Source organism: Aythya ferina, assembly GCF_964211825.1.
Source record: "Aythya ferina genome assembly, chromosome: 14".
NCBI classification, from domain to species: Eukaryota; Metazoa; Chordata; class Aves; order Anseriformes; family Anatidae; genus Aythya; species Aythya ferina.
In genome coordinates this window covers 4907364-4923527 of record NC_140312.1, presented here as the reverse complement: position 1 = coordinate 4923527, position 16164 = coordinate 4907364, and the positions used below count along the sequence as shown (strand labels likewise).

The 16164-nt window shown below is 45.9% G+C and overlaps 1 protein-coding gene across 6 annotated transcripts in view; it reads left to right on the top strand.

The window, feature by feature from the left end:
* RASGEF1C (RasGEF domain family member 1C) overlaps positions 1-16164 on the top strand; it is a 122557-nt gene that overhangs the window by 55052 nt on the left and 51341 nt on the right. The gene's annotated exons all lie outside the window — the stretch shown is intronic.

Here is a 16164-nt window from a genome sequence, read left to right as displayed (position 1 = left end):
GCTCCGTGCGTTGTGAGTGAGCCACAGTCATCCTGAGCACTCACATGTGTCTAATGGCATCTTCTTACCTTTCATCCTTCGCAGCAAATCTGTGTTCTTCTGAACTAATGCTCCTTTCCTAAATGACCCAATCAGCCTTCAGCGCTGCTGGTTAGATCAGAAACTTCATTACTTAACAGCAGAGCTGTTCTTCCTTCTTGTCCCTGCTGCAGCTAAGCTCATGGCATTTATGGACAGACTTGTTAGTCATTAATATTCTTTGTACTCTTCATCTTTGGCTTCAAAAAAGAAGGCCTTTCATCTTTTGCCTTGCTTTGTTTTTCAGAAGAAGCCAATTTTGACTGGAGGAAAAAAAGAAACCAAAAAACATTTCTCTGTAGCTTTCTTATAAGCTTCCAAGCAGTCTCCCCTGCTGACTTTGTACTTTCACAGTAGACAAACATTGACTTTGTTTCCTCAGCTTGACATAAAATATAGCTGACTTTTTTTTTTTTTTTCCTGGTTTAAGTTTTTGGTTACGTATCAGTAGCTTGACGGGAGAGGGTTAATTAGCAGCTCTGGTGTATTTCACTGAAATTCTCATGTTTTCCCCAATTTTTCCATCAGGTGTATTGTACGTGAAGTCCAGTTGTAAAGAGAACATAAGTGTGTGTCTGAACTTGGAAATATTGTGAAGTGTTCCCTGGTTTGGAGCCTAGATGATTGTTGGGGTTGCTGTGTGTATTTCTGTTGCTTTCATTAAGAGATCTCAAAATGCTGATACCTAGGAATGCACTTTAGCTCTGCATACCTGGGGTGAAATGTGTGTGGACAAGTGCACTAATAAAGCACATCCCTTATTGGGAAGGGCTTTCTTTTCATCACTCAGTGCTCTCCCGTTGTAAGTGGTCAAATCTGGAGTCTTGCTAATCTGCAGCACCAGCCAAAAGGAAGGTGCAGAGGCACAGCGCTTCGCTTCTGATCAGCATGAAATCTCACAGCTCGGTTCTGACAAGCAGGACCAAAACCAAAAACAACTTCTTGCCCGGGCTGTGTGTTTTGGCTTTGGCATAAAACTCACTTGAGGTTTGTTAAATGCTTTTCTGAATGTACCAGTGGTTCATATCCATTCTGCTCAGGTTCCCTCGCTACTAGCTCTGATGCAGCGCATATGAGCGCGATCATTAAGTGTGATTAGCACATTTCTGACCTATTTAAAAGTCTCTGGCTGTGAAATTCCAAAGATTCTAATTTAAGCTATAAAAAAAAGATTAATAATGTGCTGTCATTTACACATTTTGTGGCTCATTTCCTGAGCGATTTTGAACACGTACATATAGTCTGTTTGAATGCATGTGTATAAGCATCGTACAGGGTCTGGTCACCCAGGCTTGGGGCTCATCTTCCAGGGAATTTATTGTCCACAAATCAAAGCAGATAGAAGAAAAAGCCACAAGTGCGAGAAGCTGCAACTTTCTGCATGGGTGCAGAGAAAAGGCCAGATGCTTTCTGTGGGCTGGAGCTCAGGAGAGGAACGAGGATTATGCAGGGATGTAGAAATTGGGCGCAAGAGCAGACTTCAGACAGACATCGCTGTGCAACCCCTTGCTCTGCTGTGTGGATTGCAGGAAGTGCCCTCTGAAAGCACTGGGGCTCTGTGGCAGTCCCTGGACTGCTGCCAGGGCACTTCTGCAGGAACACAGGCAGGATGCTGTGAGTACCCAGTGGGTCTGGGAAAAACAAAGATGACTGTTGAGGTCTTCTGATCTCTTCTGTCACTTCATTCAAGTCTGTTGTCTTACTCAGGGGACTGAAGCTCTGCTGAGCTTCTTTATCTGCATGTGGAGAAAGGAGTTTGAGGTTACAATTACACGGGTCACTGGTGATGTGGCTGTTGGGGTGACACAGTATGAAGTAATTCACCAAGGCAAACAATGGACCCAGGAGAACCCCTTGGGTTTGGGGTATGAAGCCTTAAAATGTGTAGGCTATCCACTAATTGAGCGTGTTTTTTACTTGGGTGGCTTCTTCCTGTTTCCCATCCTGCTATCTAACAGCTGGAGCTGCTGCAAGTCTGTTGGGTTTGAGTTGGAGATGTTTGGGGGTCTCTGACATGACACCCCAATATCACCAGCATCACTGACGCTGTAGGATCCTGTGCCTTTTTCTGAAGGGTCAGGGGTAAGCTCCAATACCTATTAGGAGAAAAAGACCAAAGTGAAAGACGGATGAAGTAGTTAATTCTGCTTATTGACTTATTCTTTGGGGTCATGGCATATGGCCACAAAGACCTCATTTGACAGAATAAAATAATTTTGTGCTGGAGTGTTTTGTTTTTATTGCTTTGGTTGGAGCCTTGGTTGTTTTGGGTTTTTTGTTTGTTTGTTTTTAAATCATTGTAATAATGGCTACTGCACCTATCATGTCCAATGCAACCAAGTCAGGAAACAAGCAAAGCCTGGAAGACCACAGCTTAGAACACTCTTGATTTTGCCATCTTCAAAATATATTGTTAGGACAGATTGGTAAGTATGCTAAGCCTGTAACCTTGAAGATACTTTAAAATAAGCTGAATAATTTGGGACATGTGGCCTGTTCTTCAGAAGTCAGGGACAGTATCTGAGTGTGGGCATTTGCAAATGAAGGACAGGGCTGCTAGCTGTTTAGGGATGACTGTTTTTTTGCTTACTGTCCTTTAGAGTAGTTGTCTCTTTGGTCCTACGTGAGCTGTCAGATAGGGATGTCTGGCTCTGTAAGATGTGCAGTGACTTCATGCGAATTTGGGATGCATGCTGAAGTAGAGTCTGGAGTAGAGCAAGGTGAGATGTGACCCTTCTGTTCAGCCCATAAGGGAGGACTTGGGCATGGTTTGCTGTGCCAAGGCCTTGAGGAGAGGTTTCTGATCCTTTCAGTCCATGTGGAGATTGCCAGCATGAACCTCACACCAATTCTGCACGTCAGGGATGGGATTTATGCTTTTGTTCACAGCTTGTGCCTCTGTTAAACAGCACTTCAGGTGTTTGTTGTGTATTGTTTTAAACCATCCCCAATAAAAATGTTGTACAGGCAAAGTCGCTGCAGGTCGTTACCCAGATGCTAGAGGTGATTTAGATCCTTTGCATCCCGTTTGACTCAAACAAGACGTTGGTTGGGAGGCTAGTTAAGCCCTAAGATACCACCACGTGGTGTACAGGGTTGTAAGTGTCAGCTTGTCATTTTCAGTCTTATTTCTTAATGTGGTGTCGTAAATTATAAATGTACACAAACACCTACGGAGCATTTCATTCATAAGCTGCCAGGCTGCGGTGTGCGTGTTGAAATGCTGTTTTGGGGGTTGTTTGTGTTTTCTAGGATAACTTCATTAACTGGTGCTAGACGTTTCTCAAATCCACACAGAGCACACGAGAAGCACGCATCTCGTAGTGATCCTGCTCATAAAAAGCACTTGGGCTTTTTTTCATTCCATAAAAGACCTTTTGTGCAACAAAGCCTTTTGTTCTTTATGGCATAGCTATTAGCTGTTACTAGGTCATGTCAGGAAGGTCATTATTTACAAATTGGTGTGCTGTGGGACTTGGCAACGCATGCTACAGCATCACAGAGGCTAGCAGAAATATTTGAGGAAAATGTGTGAGAGGGCTGTATGAACGGGGATGGCTACAGTAAAATCCCTCTCTTGGAGTTCCTCTTGTGCTTTTTCTCTTCTGGGATACAGCAATGTTAACAGCTGTGCAGCTTGTGTATTAAAGCCAGTATCTTCCAAAGTGGAACCACAAATGACAGCAGTATTATGATTAAAGGGCAGTCGGTCCTGATGGTTAGCCCGACATAAAATACAAATCTGGCTGCGGTTAGGAGAATGTGCCCATCTAATAAGCAGCTTAACTTGGTGTATTACTGTGAAATAGAAAGAAGCATGAAATATGTGATGTGAATAGTAGGCTGGATTTCCTTGTCACTTCATATTTATGTTCCTGGAGCTGCCCTGGCTTCACCAGGGTTGCTTCTGAATTACCAGGGTTGCTTCTGAATAATGCCCAACTGAATGAGAGGTGGATTTCTACTTCTCAACACTTTAATTTTTTTAATTTGAATACATCAGTGTAGTTGAAATTCTGTTGTAGCCTTAGATTTGGAGTTTTCATATCAGATAAAATGCACTCAGTAAAAAGTGTTTGGTCCAAAAATTATATATTTTTTCCCTGATCCTGACTTTTTTTTTTTGCCCGCTCGGGGAAAAAAATTCCTAATATTTTTCCCAACTGCTACAACTTCATGTACAACTCCATTAAAGAAAATAGGACTCAATCCTTTCTGGTTAATGGGAGTTGGATTGGACCATTGAAGTCCAATTTCAGGAGGGATATTAGCAGATACTAAGGCTTGATCCTCAGCATTTTGCTGTCAATAAATGAGCAATCACTATCTACACAGCAGCGGGTCTAGTACAGGGCTGAGTTTCTAAGAGATTGAGAGTACTTGGCTCGAGTATTGCTTTAAGTTTTTTGAAATCAGTTAAAGTGAGATAAATCCAGTGACTTGTTCATGTCCATTGGAGTTGCCGAAACTCTTTTTTCCCAGTGAGAACAGATCCTGGTCCTCTGTGCCTGGCGGGGTGAAATCAGCAGCTTTTCCCCAGGGACTATAAATAGCCTGATGAGTGTTTGTGCTCTAAAGGAGGTGTTCAAACAGCCACTCAAATCCTACTTCTAAACTACTTTAAATCACTTCCTAATGGCTTCTGTTACAGGTAGACAGGCTTTCCTTTTTGTAGAGTTATGCGCCTGAATTTATTTCAAGGTGGTCGTGTCTCTCTCTGCTACCCTCCTGGCATAACTCTTCCCCTTTACGAGCCACGTCCAAATATCTCAGTGGCACCTTGCAAAAAGAACAGCCTCGTGTGTAAGGCGTGAGGCCGTTTGGGTAAGCAGCACAAGAAATCAGAGGTTTTGTCCTGAACACCTTCTCTTTGGATGCTTTGACAAGGCCCGTTTAAAACTCTTCTGGCAAGTGATGTTCGCGAGCATGTGCGGAGAGGAATGCGGAGCGCTCGAAATGGTCGGGACTGGGAAGACGCACGACAACTGCTTTGTGTAAGATGATCGGTGTTCCCAGGAACAAATGGGGCATTGAGATGACAAATGGAGCGGTGGAGCTGCAGCTGGGCTGCGAGGGCTGTGGCGGTGCTGCGGAGCGGCTGGATGGCAGCTTCTGCAGTGCTAAGAATAATAAAAATGGATTTGCTCTCAGCGCATGGAAGGACTTTGTCTGTTGATCGATACAAACTATTTCATGTTAGGTTTGAGTCTTCTTATAAATTAATTCTGTAATTCCCATTGATTTAATTAATCAGGTTCCAGGGTCTTGATTTGCACAATTTTCTAGCACTGATTTCATAACTGGAAGTTTTTTAGGCAAATAAATGGCCTCTGTGCTTACTTGCTGGGTGGGGTGTCTGGTGATAATTAGTACATTTATCAAGGCGTCCTTCCCTGCTAGAGACAGGCTGTTATCCACTTCTGGTAGGCGGAAACAGAGGGACAGGGAGATTGTGGGACTCATCTAAGGGCCGCTTTGTGATGTAGCAGGCAACAGGGGCTCAGAGCTGGCTCCTGAAAACCTTCCTGGTCCCCCGAGTCTTGGACTGCTCTTCCTTAGGGCGATCTGGTGCCCCTTCAAGCTTCCTCTGTAGCTTGAAGACAATTCTTAGTCCTCTGGAAAAGATTGAGAAACTTAGGAAGTATCTGAATGAAGAGCACAGTTTGGAAGCTGGTGTTGGTTCCCCTCAAGGTGCGGTTTGCATGTAAACTGGGGACCTGGGGAGCTTGCACTGATCTCATTTGGAAAGAGCATCAGGGCTGAAAGCAGGAGCAGCCAGGGGCCTCCTGGAGGGATGGGGAGGGGATCTAAAAGCTGTAAGAAAGCAGTGAATGCTACTGTTTCAGATCGAATCTTGCTCTTAAGCTGCCTCCCAAGGGAAAGGTGTTTGGGAGAGCATCACTTGGGGCTTTCAAATGGCCTTGAGCAATTTCCCCAAGATGATTTATTGCTGAAAAGAGGAATGAGTTTGCCCAATTTCTCTCCCAATTACTTCAGATAATTCCTGGCTTCTACAGTGCCAGAACCATGAAAGCTGATGCTGCACCTGCCTTGTCATGGGTCCAAGGCATGGGTCAGCCTGAAGTTCCCCGTATTTGTGACAGCAGAGAGTGAGGCTGACGTGCCCTTTTACCAATGGGCCAGCTCTAGAAAAGCCAAGAACCATCAGCTTTTACCTTGGCTTACCTCCCTGCTGTGAAAAAGCAGTATTGGATTCACAGAGACTTTACGCAGGTCTTTCTTGTAAGTGCTTAAAATATTGAAAAGTTTGTTCCTGATGGAGTAGCAGGGGGCTGAATCCAGTACCAGCAGTGGAAGAGATCTTTTTTGCAAAGACCTGTGCTAACGGGAAATACCTGTAGAAATGCAAACGGGCTTTTGTCTGAAATGCTAAAAAGTAGAATAGCAGAAAACACATAAGAAAAGAAGAAGAAAAGTAACTTGGTGAAGAGTCACCTTGGCATAGCCTTCAAAGGTTGTCGCTGTCAGTGAGCAAGGGGCAAGTGCGAGGACTTGAGGTTGTGGCATCCGACCTGCTTGGGCTGGGAGCGCTGTGGGGATCTCCTGCCGCTGGCTTGGTGGGGAGTGGTGCTGGTTTCTTGGCTTCCCACCTCGGGTGCTAATAACCACGGCGCTCTGATTAGGTTTGGTTTCTTTCACTGGAGTCTGAGCATGCGTTGGCCTTCCTCGGTAGTTAAAGGAGGAATTAATGCTGCATTCTACTTAATTGTTCGTCAACAGCTAAAATCATGACAAAACCACTCTACTCCAATTAGTAAAACAGCAATTAAGAAGACTTAATTAGACAGACATCTGAAATCTTACTGCTTCCTTGGCCTGGGAATGCTTTAGCAGATCGGGGTGTGCAGCTGACTCTGCTTAGCCTCAGCCCTGTGCTAATGAGCAGAATCACTCATTTCCTCATTTAGAAATATTTGACCTTAAGATATGAAAGTATCTTGGGGAGGTGATTTCTAAATCATGGAAACCTGTGTTTCCAGACTCCCTTAGTCAATATATAGATTTAATTTATAGGCATCTCTAGCTCATTCATATTGCTGCTAATTACTGTGTGAAGTAACTAGTTTAGCAAGACCAGCTTAAAAGATGAATGGCAGTAAAACCTTTTGAAGATAATTTTTTTATTATGACAAGGCCGGAGAAATTCGTACCCCTCAGTTAATTTGCAAACTCACCGAACCTCCCTTCATTGTTGTTTTTTTTTTTCCCTAAAAACAAAGATGCTGTCAGCACAAGTCACCATTTCACCAAAAGGGTCGTTTACCTTTCATAAAAAATAATAAAGAGCTGCATAAATATTCTCTGTAAGCTGCTGCTGGATTGTATTAGTGAAATATGTCAGTGTTTGTGGCATGTGCAGCCCCGTGTTTTATGACACCACTTGAAAAATGCGAGACATTCGTATGAGTTATTTGGAACCTGGTGACAGGACTGTGACATAGCTGTGTTATAAGGAGCATTTTCAGGCATACAGGGGGGAGAAAACACCTTTGTGACCAAGCCTTGCCAGTGCTGGAGGGGCAAACTTCAGCCAGGGTGGTACTGAAAGGTGTCTGCGGGGCTCTGCGGGTTGCTGGATTTACCTTCCAGCATGACCCGTGCCTCTGCTGGGACTGTGTGCTTAGCCATCTGCTTGGTCCCTGCTATGAAGATCTTTTTTGTATGGCTTCCAGAGGCTTGGAAGCAGGTTTTTTTTGACAGCTTTTGTAGTACTGGGGCTCTACCGTACTTTGCTATGGCTTGAGTGAGCTTCTCAGGTTATCTGCATGTTGCCAAGGTGCTGAGCTCAGTCATAGAAAGGTAGACACAGAAGAATCTAATAAAGGTTGGCTTTGACCTCTTAAGAAACCTCGGATTTTCCCCTGGCAATGTTTGCTAGAGCTGGGTGAGGTTACCCCAGCCTGCCTTACCCCTGGAGCTGCCTCCCTGCACGTCTCCCATCCGAAGTAACAATGGGGATGGCAGGTAGCAAAGAGCAAGGAAGAAGCAGCTTCTGCCTGCATCTCTTTATGATTTTATGAAGTCCGTATGACTTCAGTGTACTATCTGCTTAAAATCAATGTACCTGACAAGTTTGTTTTAGCACATTTTGAGATGTATTGCCATCTTGAGTTGCAATACAAAAGGATGCACCTGCAAGCCTGCTGGAGAGCTGTCTGGGAGGATTTGGAGTAAATGTCCCAGGGGACAGCTGCCCATTTCAATCCTCCCCTTTTACATAGCTTTTTCAAAGACTGCTGCGAGGAGTTGCTGTATGCAAATTTGAGGTGCAACCTTTTGTCTCTCCAGCATTTTCTATCTGAATTTCTCAAAAAGTGGCTGCAGCTTCCAAGCTTTGGACTCTGGCTCTGAACCCCCCAGCTGAGGGCTGGGATATCGACGCATCGCATGGTGTCTCGAGGTGCAGCCTTCACCAAGCAGCAGGCGATGGCATTGACAAAACCCACAGGCAGATGATTTGTACTGCAGACAGCAGCGCAGAGTGGGGGCTCTTTTGGTTAATGAATATTGAACTTCCCCTGTCTAACAGCAAGTTGAATCCTGCTCTGCAAACGAGCGTCTTTGGGAGAGGCTGGGCTGCAGACTGCTGGTGAATCCATCAATTCCTGTCTGGGTGATGAGTGTTCTCCAAACCGGGCTCTGCTGGTCACCCAACAGCTGGTGCCATCCATTGTGATTATTTCTTTTAGTTTCCCAGTTCTTAATATTCTTCTCAAATCTGAGAGTCTTTACTCAGTGCTGGATGCTTTTCTGTAGCTGCTCACGTGGCATTTTGTACATGACGATATCCCGCTTTGGAAAGAATTGGTGTCATAAATTTGTGCACGCAGCAGTCCTTAAATTCAGATCTATTTGTGGCACGAGTTCCAAAGGGCACATGTGTCTCAGAAACATTGTGACTGTTGCATGAAATGGTAATTTTAATGCATGGAAGATCAGCTTCTGATTTATTTTTATTAGTGCAGATGAAAATTACTATGATGTTTCAAGTAGAGCGTAAAATAAATATCTCTAATCTCATTCCATGAGGAATGTTAACTTCCAATTTTATATTCCTTCTCTTTCCCAAACCACCATAAAATGCTTGGTATGCGACTTGAGTGTCTATACTGTTGTGTTTATGTAGGAAGGTTTCTGTCCTTCTTTTTTCATTCTCATTTAGGAAAAGTATTTTCATTTCTGTAGTTATTTATGCAACATGAAAGATGCAGTTCCCTTGATCAGGGGAAAAAGTCTCATTTTTGACCAGAGCACAGAAATGTGCACTTATCCCAGTGGACAAAGGCGTGTTAGGAAATACAGGACACTGCAGGTGACTTCAATTCAAAGACCACTAACGCTGAAAAATCAAAGATTTACTGGCAGGAAGAATACCCAGACAGCCATGGCTCGCGGGAGGGACTGTTTCTACTCCTGTCTTCCTTTTACTGCCTTGTGGGTGAAGACCAATATGGTCCTGAAGACTCCATTGACATCTAAGTAAGGTTGACTAAACTGATGTTCTGGGGCACAACCAGGGACTTGAGCCTCCACTTCGTTTCCCCAGCTATTTTGGTGCAGGCTGAGGGCAGGACAAGCCCTCTGTGTACTTCCAGCCCTGTCCTGGCCAAGCAGTTTCATCTGCTGTCCATGTCCACGCCTTGGGGCAGCTGACAACACAAAACCAGGCCTGGAAATGGGAAGTGGTGCTGCCGTTTCAGAGGTGCACGTTTTGGGAGATTGAAGTAAGGTGTGTCCCAGCTGCTGTAACACCTAATCTGCTCTCCTGTTGCTGTTTTGTCCTACTTGTTCTGTTAATGTGCAAAATTTGCGTTCACTGCCAGCACTGGCCGTACCAAACAGACCGCTGAGGATAGGGTGAGGATTCTTGTGGCTCGGTGGCTCTGCTCTGAGCTAACAAAATAAACGTGGGTAAGTGGAGTTGGGAATAAGTCATGCTGAATGTTTTCACCCCTGGATAGGTTAGCAAAAAGCACAGTTACAACAAAGCCCAGACTCGATATCTGCATGTTGGAAGATTAAAGCATGGTTCTGTGCCATGGCGCTGTCTCTCTCTGCTGTGTAAAGAGAGAACTGTTTTAAGAGCATTGGACAAAGTGATATTTCAGAGGGTTAATTGGTAACCGAACTAGTGTTGTAGGGGAAATTGTAAAATTTGGAAAAGCGTCTTAAAGGATTCAAGTATCTCTTAATTAACAGAGACTCGTATGTAGGTATGTGCGGGCATGTGTGTAATTGTCAATGCAAAGCCTCTGAGTTGGAAATCATTGGTACAGAAACACAGTTAAGATTTAGAATGGATTTAGTTCAAACAGCCATAGGGAAAAGTCAGGGTATTAAAGCAGCAAGAAGATGCACTGCAAGGCATTCACTTCTGTGTCAATATATTGATTATACTGAAGATGGAGCACGTGCATACTTGGGCGTCCTGGTAGGAAAAGAGAATTTGTTTGGGGGAATGGGAAAAATCACAAAATGCAGTAAAAATTAATATTAATGCTTCTTTCTGAAGGTCTCAGGAAGGTTATTGTTAATTTTGCTTTGTGTTCTGGTAAATTGGAGACTCTCCTTCATGTGGGAACAGCCAAGCATGGTCTAAAGGAGAGCAGAGCAGTGTGGGCTAAGATGCCGCAGGTATAAGGCAAGCGAAGTCATGATTTGAAAATATTTGCAATGGCAAGGGGTTTACTTTGCTAAAATGACACTTCTGCTGTGAATAATTTGCCGTAATGAAAGTCAAGCGTTCGGCATCCCAGTGAGTCGACACTGGCTGTGTGCAGCGAGAGAGCTCAGAGATGTTCCTGAGCAGATAAGGTTGGTGCTTATTATTCTAGGGAATAACCTGAACAGTTTTTCTGTGTTGGTAGCTCACAGAGTGTGCTAAGGACTAATAGTCCTTGGGGCTGGACACCCAGAGTGTGTGATTATGGCTGTGTCTCTCCCAAATGACTTTCCCACCTAGGAGCCCACCAGGTGAATCGCGCAGCGAGCACCGTTCCCTCTGGGCTGGGAGCCTTGCACATGTAAAGTGTTTTGGAGGCAGGTTTCTGAAAGAAGGCTGGGGGAGGTGGCTTTGGGGGTGTTACGGGTTGATCTGGGAAGGGTCATCATGAGCCACGGTGGTCCTAGGACTGGTCTCTTCCATCAGTTTGTTTGTGGCACCTCTCTCGGAGGGGTTAGGGTGTCAGGTGATGAAAAGCTGCTGTCTGCTTGCGCCGTCCTGCCTGCCCCCTGCAATGCAGCACGGTGCCCAAATGCTTAAGTAACTCTAGACAAACCAGCACACGCTGGAGTTCACTGATTAAATACAAGTACGCTGTGGTCCCAGGGTGCTGAGGCTGAGATGTGTCTGCGTGGCCTCGTGCAGGACCCAGAGCCGGTTCATGACTTGATACTGCAGCTCATGGACGTGCCCCGAGGGTCTTATTCCCAGGAGGCAGCTCAGCCCTGCCTCCTGAGCTTTTGTATAAACCAACAGGCCCAGCTGATGTGTTTTCTTGGGCATTTAGGAGCTTCATCTTTGTACTGATTCCTTTAGGAGATACTGGTATGTTTAAGGGTTGCTTGGTCGCTGCCTGTGTTTCTGGATGAAGGTATTCCTGGAGGACTTATTTTAGTGTGAACCCCCCAGCAGGCAGTCTTTCACTTCAGAATAATAGTTTTCTTCCACTTCAGCATCATGTACTTTGTAAGGGTACATCTGTAGTTTGTTGTGCAGGAAATGCACTCATTTACCACATCTCATTAATTAACTGGCACCTATTTCAGGAAACTGTTTCCTGTCTTGCAGTATTTAGAACATCATTCATTGTGAAAAGTAGCTCTTCAGTTTTAGAACTGATTTTGATTTTACAAGTGATCCCTTCCGGATCAAGTGATTTTTCTGCTACTTCTCATTATGAAAAAAGGACTCCAGCTTCAGGAACTGCAGTCTGAGCTGCGAAGAATCGCGTGGCAGCTCTGTGCTTGCTGCCAGGAAGCTGTTACCGTGCTCAGGACAGTACGTCTCTGCTGTTTGATGTAATATTCTACGTGATGAAAAAGTAAAGTAGTCTTTTTTCTTCCACGTGTAGCCCCCACTGCTTCTGGGAGGCACAGGATTAATCTTCTGGCTGCCAATCCTCAGAGCTTTTGCCCAAACCAGACACCCAGCAGCGCCTGCACTGCGCCAACTGTATCAGCCAAACCCCGCCGCCTTTCCTCGGTGGGCTTTACCAATATAACCACGCAGACGTCTTTTTCCTCTGCTGCCTCATCTTTGCTCCTTGCCTCGCTTCACTTTGTCATTTCCAGGTCACTTCCCTTGCCTTTGTCAGCATGTTTAGCGCCGCTCCGCGTAGGCGCTGCCCTCAGGAGCACCGTCATGCATGCTAAACACGCGGCTGGGACCCGGGATGGAGCAGCCCGTCCACTTGGGAGCATGCTGTAGCCGTAGGGGAGGACAAATGAACCTCGGAGCTCCTGGAGGTGGGCTCTCTGCAGCCACACAGACACCTCCTGCTGTCCTCCTGGAGTCGGGGTGCTCGTGTGGCCCTTGCACAGGTGGGCTCAGCCCCTCCGCATCCCCTGCTGCTCCGACTTGGCCTCGGCAGTGTCAGTGCCGGCCTATTTTTGTAACGTAATTATTCACACTGAGCGTAATCAGTGAGCCACAGAGCAATCTACCAGTGGTTCCAATCAGTGGAATTACTCAGATGGAGCCGAGTGAGTTTCTTTTTCAGAAAATGATCTTGTCATTCACAGAAATGAGTTCAAGGAAGCCCCGTTCTGTATGCAGCATGTGCATAAAGATCCTCCTGGTACCGAGCCCCTGCGTTACCCCCAGTGGGAACGGGCCACGTACCTCTGACACCTAACAGTGCCTGTGCCCTAGGTAGGAGAGTCAGGGTGCCTCTTTCTTGTGTTCTTCCTTCCAAATCACAGCAATACGTGGAGCATTTCAGGAAGGAAGGAGGGATTTGCTATGAAAAGTGGCACTCTTCTGTGCTTGGCGGGACTTGGGCCAAGCTTACAGCTGTACGGAGCGGAGGCCAAATGGGCGCCCTTGCTTTGCGTCTGCCTCGGCACAGCTGTGCGAAAGCATCACGCAGGCTGCCAGCCACGTGCTGGGATTTTTTTGTGCACGTCCCTGCATGCACTGGTTATGTGTTATTCTGCAAACCTGCCTCTGTCTGTTGGCTAGCCCAAAATACACAAGTTTGTGCCCTCCCCCACGTATGCTGGATGCCACTTGCTCACCAAGAGCGGGGCTTGAAGGTTTCACCCTAACTGAGCGGATGCCAGAAGGGACAGTCTCTTTCCCCTTTTGCAGTTGTGCATCTCTTCCCTCTCCCTTGCCTTAGGTTTGCAGGTTGTGTGGCCACTGGGAGCTGGCTGACTGGGCTTGTCCTCTGGGCAACATTCAATTTTGATACGGGGCAAATGAGTCCTCAGAGGGTTTTTTCTCCTCTTGCTGTGCTAATTTTCTGCTAGATCAGCAGACTGAGCAGACTCACCCCTCTTGTCTTCCAGTTGCTGTCTAAATTGCAAGGGAAGCAACAGGCAGCGTGGGAGAGCAGGATCTCTCCTTCACGCTGCGCATGGTCGCACCGGATTATGTTTAACATCAAGCTGCTGTCTTACCTGCTTACTTTGGATGGGTCTGCAAATGGTAACAGCTGAGCATTTACGCATTCGGTGTTGGGTTTGGAGTTTTAAAATGTAGCTGCAAATAGCTGCTTGGCTTTCAAAAGCTGAAATTCTGTGTGCATGAAGTCATTAATTTTTTGTCAGACTTGTGCTGATCGGGGTAAGTGAGAATCAGATGATGGGATCCAAATATTTCCATGCGTTCGGAGACCTCATTTCCCCAGCCTTAGATTATGTCCAAATGTTGCTGGTGATCCTTCCCCAAATGCCTGGCCCCAAGGGGGTAGCTCCCTGCCTATCCTTGGGTGATCAGCTCAAGTTCCAGGGTTTAACTCCTGTCCCTGGGCATCCTGGGCTGCCATGCAGACATAAGGGAAGCTGAAGCTGAAAGTATATTGGATTGCCAAAGCCCTCTGCATTCTGTGTGTCTGAAATCCAGCTGGGGAGGAGGATTTGTTCTACTTCATCTCACTGTTATTTTAAGGTTTTGTTTTTTAGGGTTGAAGGGTTTTTCTTGCTTTATTTTTAATCCTCACAATAGCTGCTAATACAATATAGAAGGCCTAGGCTAGGAAAGACTAGAAAGAAAACTGAGTTCAGAAGAACTAAAAGGATATTTGAAAACTGTTCAGTTGGGTCCAGGTCTTCAATTTGGTTCAAATCCCTGTTTGGGAGTCCAAAATACATATGAGGAAGCCAAGGTACACAAACAAGTGATGTCTCTGAGACGTGACTGTGTCTTGGAGCGTGTCTCCGAGATTGCCTTTGTCTCGGTAAGAATAAGCACGGTAACAGCGTGGTATTTGTTGGCAAAACACAACTTCCTCATGGCAGCCTCTCTGCAGACTGCAGGCACTAGATCAGCAAAACACAGAATCACGTGAGCAACCCCATCTCTGTTGGATGGGACATCTATATGTTTACCTAATTTTGAGCACACGAGCAGCCTTATTGGCTGGTGCGTGTTGAAGCACACATTTAAATGATTTACTGACCTCGGGCCAACACGCAGATGTGAATATTCAAATGAAAACGCAGGCATCCAACCCAGGCTGTGAAGTTGAAATACTTCTTTTTCAAAGCAGTCTTGGGGATTTCAACAAACATTTTCCATTAAGATTAATGGGAGATACATGTCTTAATTCCTGCAGACTGCTTTGAAAACATCAATCAAGTGTTATGGTATGAAGCCTTAAATGCTTGGTGGCTTCACACTGCAGTCTGCGTTCTCAGCTCTGTGGGCCTTATGACATCTCCTGGTCACTGCTGTGCATCAGGACAGCAATTGCCCTTATTGCACTGTGTTGCCAGTCCCTGCAATTTTATCTTGTTTCTTGATACTTAGTTTTATCCTAAAATCACGGTTCCTAGTCCTGGATCACAGCGGTACAGCCAGTTCCCATTATTATTTCTGTTTACTGCTTGTTATGGGGGGAGATGGATGTTTATAACATTTGCATTCATGAAAGAAGGACTTGAAACACTTGACAGCATTAACCGTAAGTGCTTGGAATCGCAGAGGGAATATGAAATTCATAGACTGTGTGTGTGTGCTTTTAAATCTCGAGGTTTTAAGAACAGCCTCCTGATCAGCGGGGAGCCCGTTTGGGGTGCTGTGGAGCACCCGGTGCCATCAGCACGGCACGCGCAGCCTTCCAGCCTCCTGCACATGCATGAACTCTACGTGGGTGCTGGGACACTGGGGCGGTCCTGCTGTCTTTTAGCATGTACCACAGTTAAACTACTCTACACTACTTATAAGTATTACCTCCTTGCTTTTCTTGATGCTGTACCATCTCTTTAGTGGTGCTGCAGGGATCCCAGAGAGGTAGCAAGCGTAATTTCCATGTGCTATCTGTAGAAATGCTGTTTTTCGGAGGCGAAAACCTTGTTTTCCTTCAACTCTGCCTTTTGTGCATAGGCATCGGTGCTTGAGGCAGAGCGTTTCATTAAAGATTTATGTAAAGCAGGGGCTGGTCTCTGAGGCAGGAGGATGAAGTTGTGCTCCAGAATGCTAATGGGGAGCTGGAGCAGTTTGTGCTGCGCACAATGCGGCACCGCTTGGCACGGCGCGAGGACTCAGCCAGAGGAGGGGAACTTGCGCCATCCTTACCTCTGGCACCCCGCAACTTTGAGGTTTGTTCACGTTTCAGGTTATGTGAGGAAATGGGAACGACCTGCAGGCTGTGCCAAGCACCCGGAATTTGTGCAAGCTTGGGGGTGCTGAGGGAGCTTGGATTTGGTGCTGGGTGGCTGTCAGCAGCGCAGCATGGTGTGTGCCAGTCTGCTGAGCTAACGCTGCTGGGAGCAAGCCACAGCCATGTGATTTCGTTCTCTGTGCCCTACCGTTCCTCTTCCAGCCAGCATGAGCAGGACGTGGAGGTCAAGCTCAGCTTGTTTCCTTCACCGAGATCCCTCTGATGCATTGAGGCCACT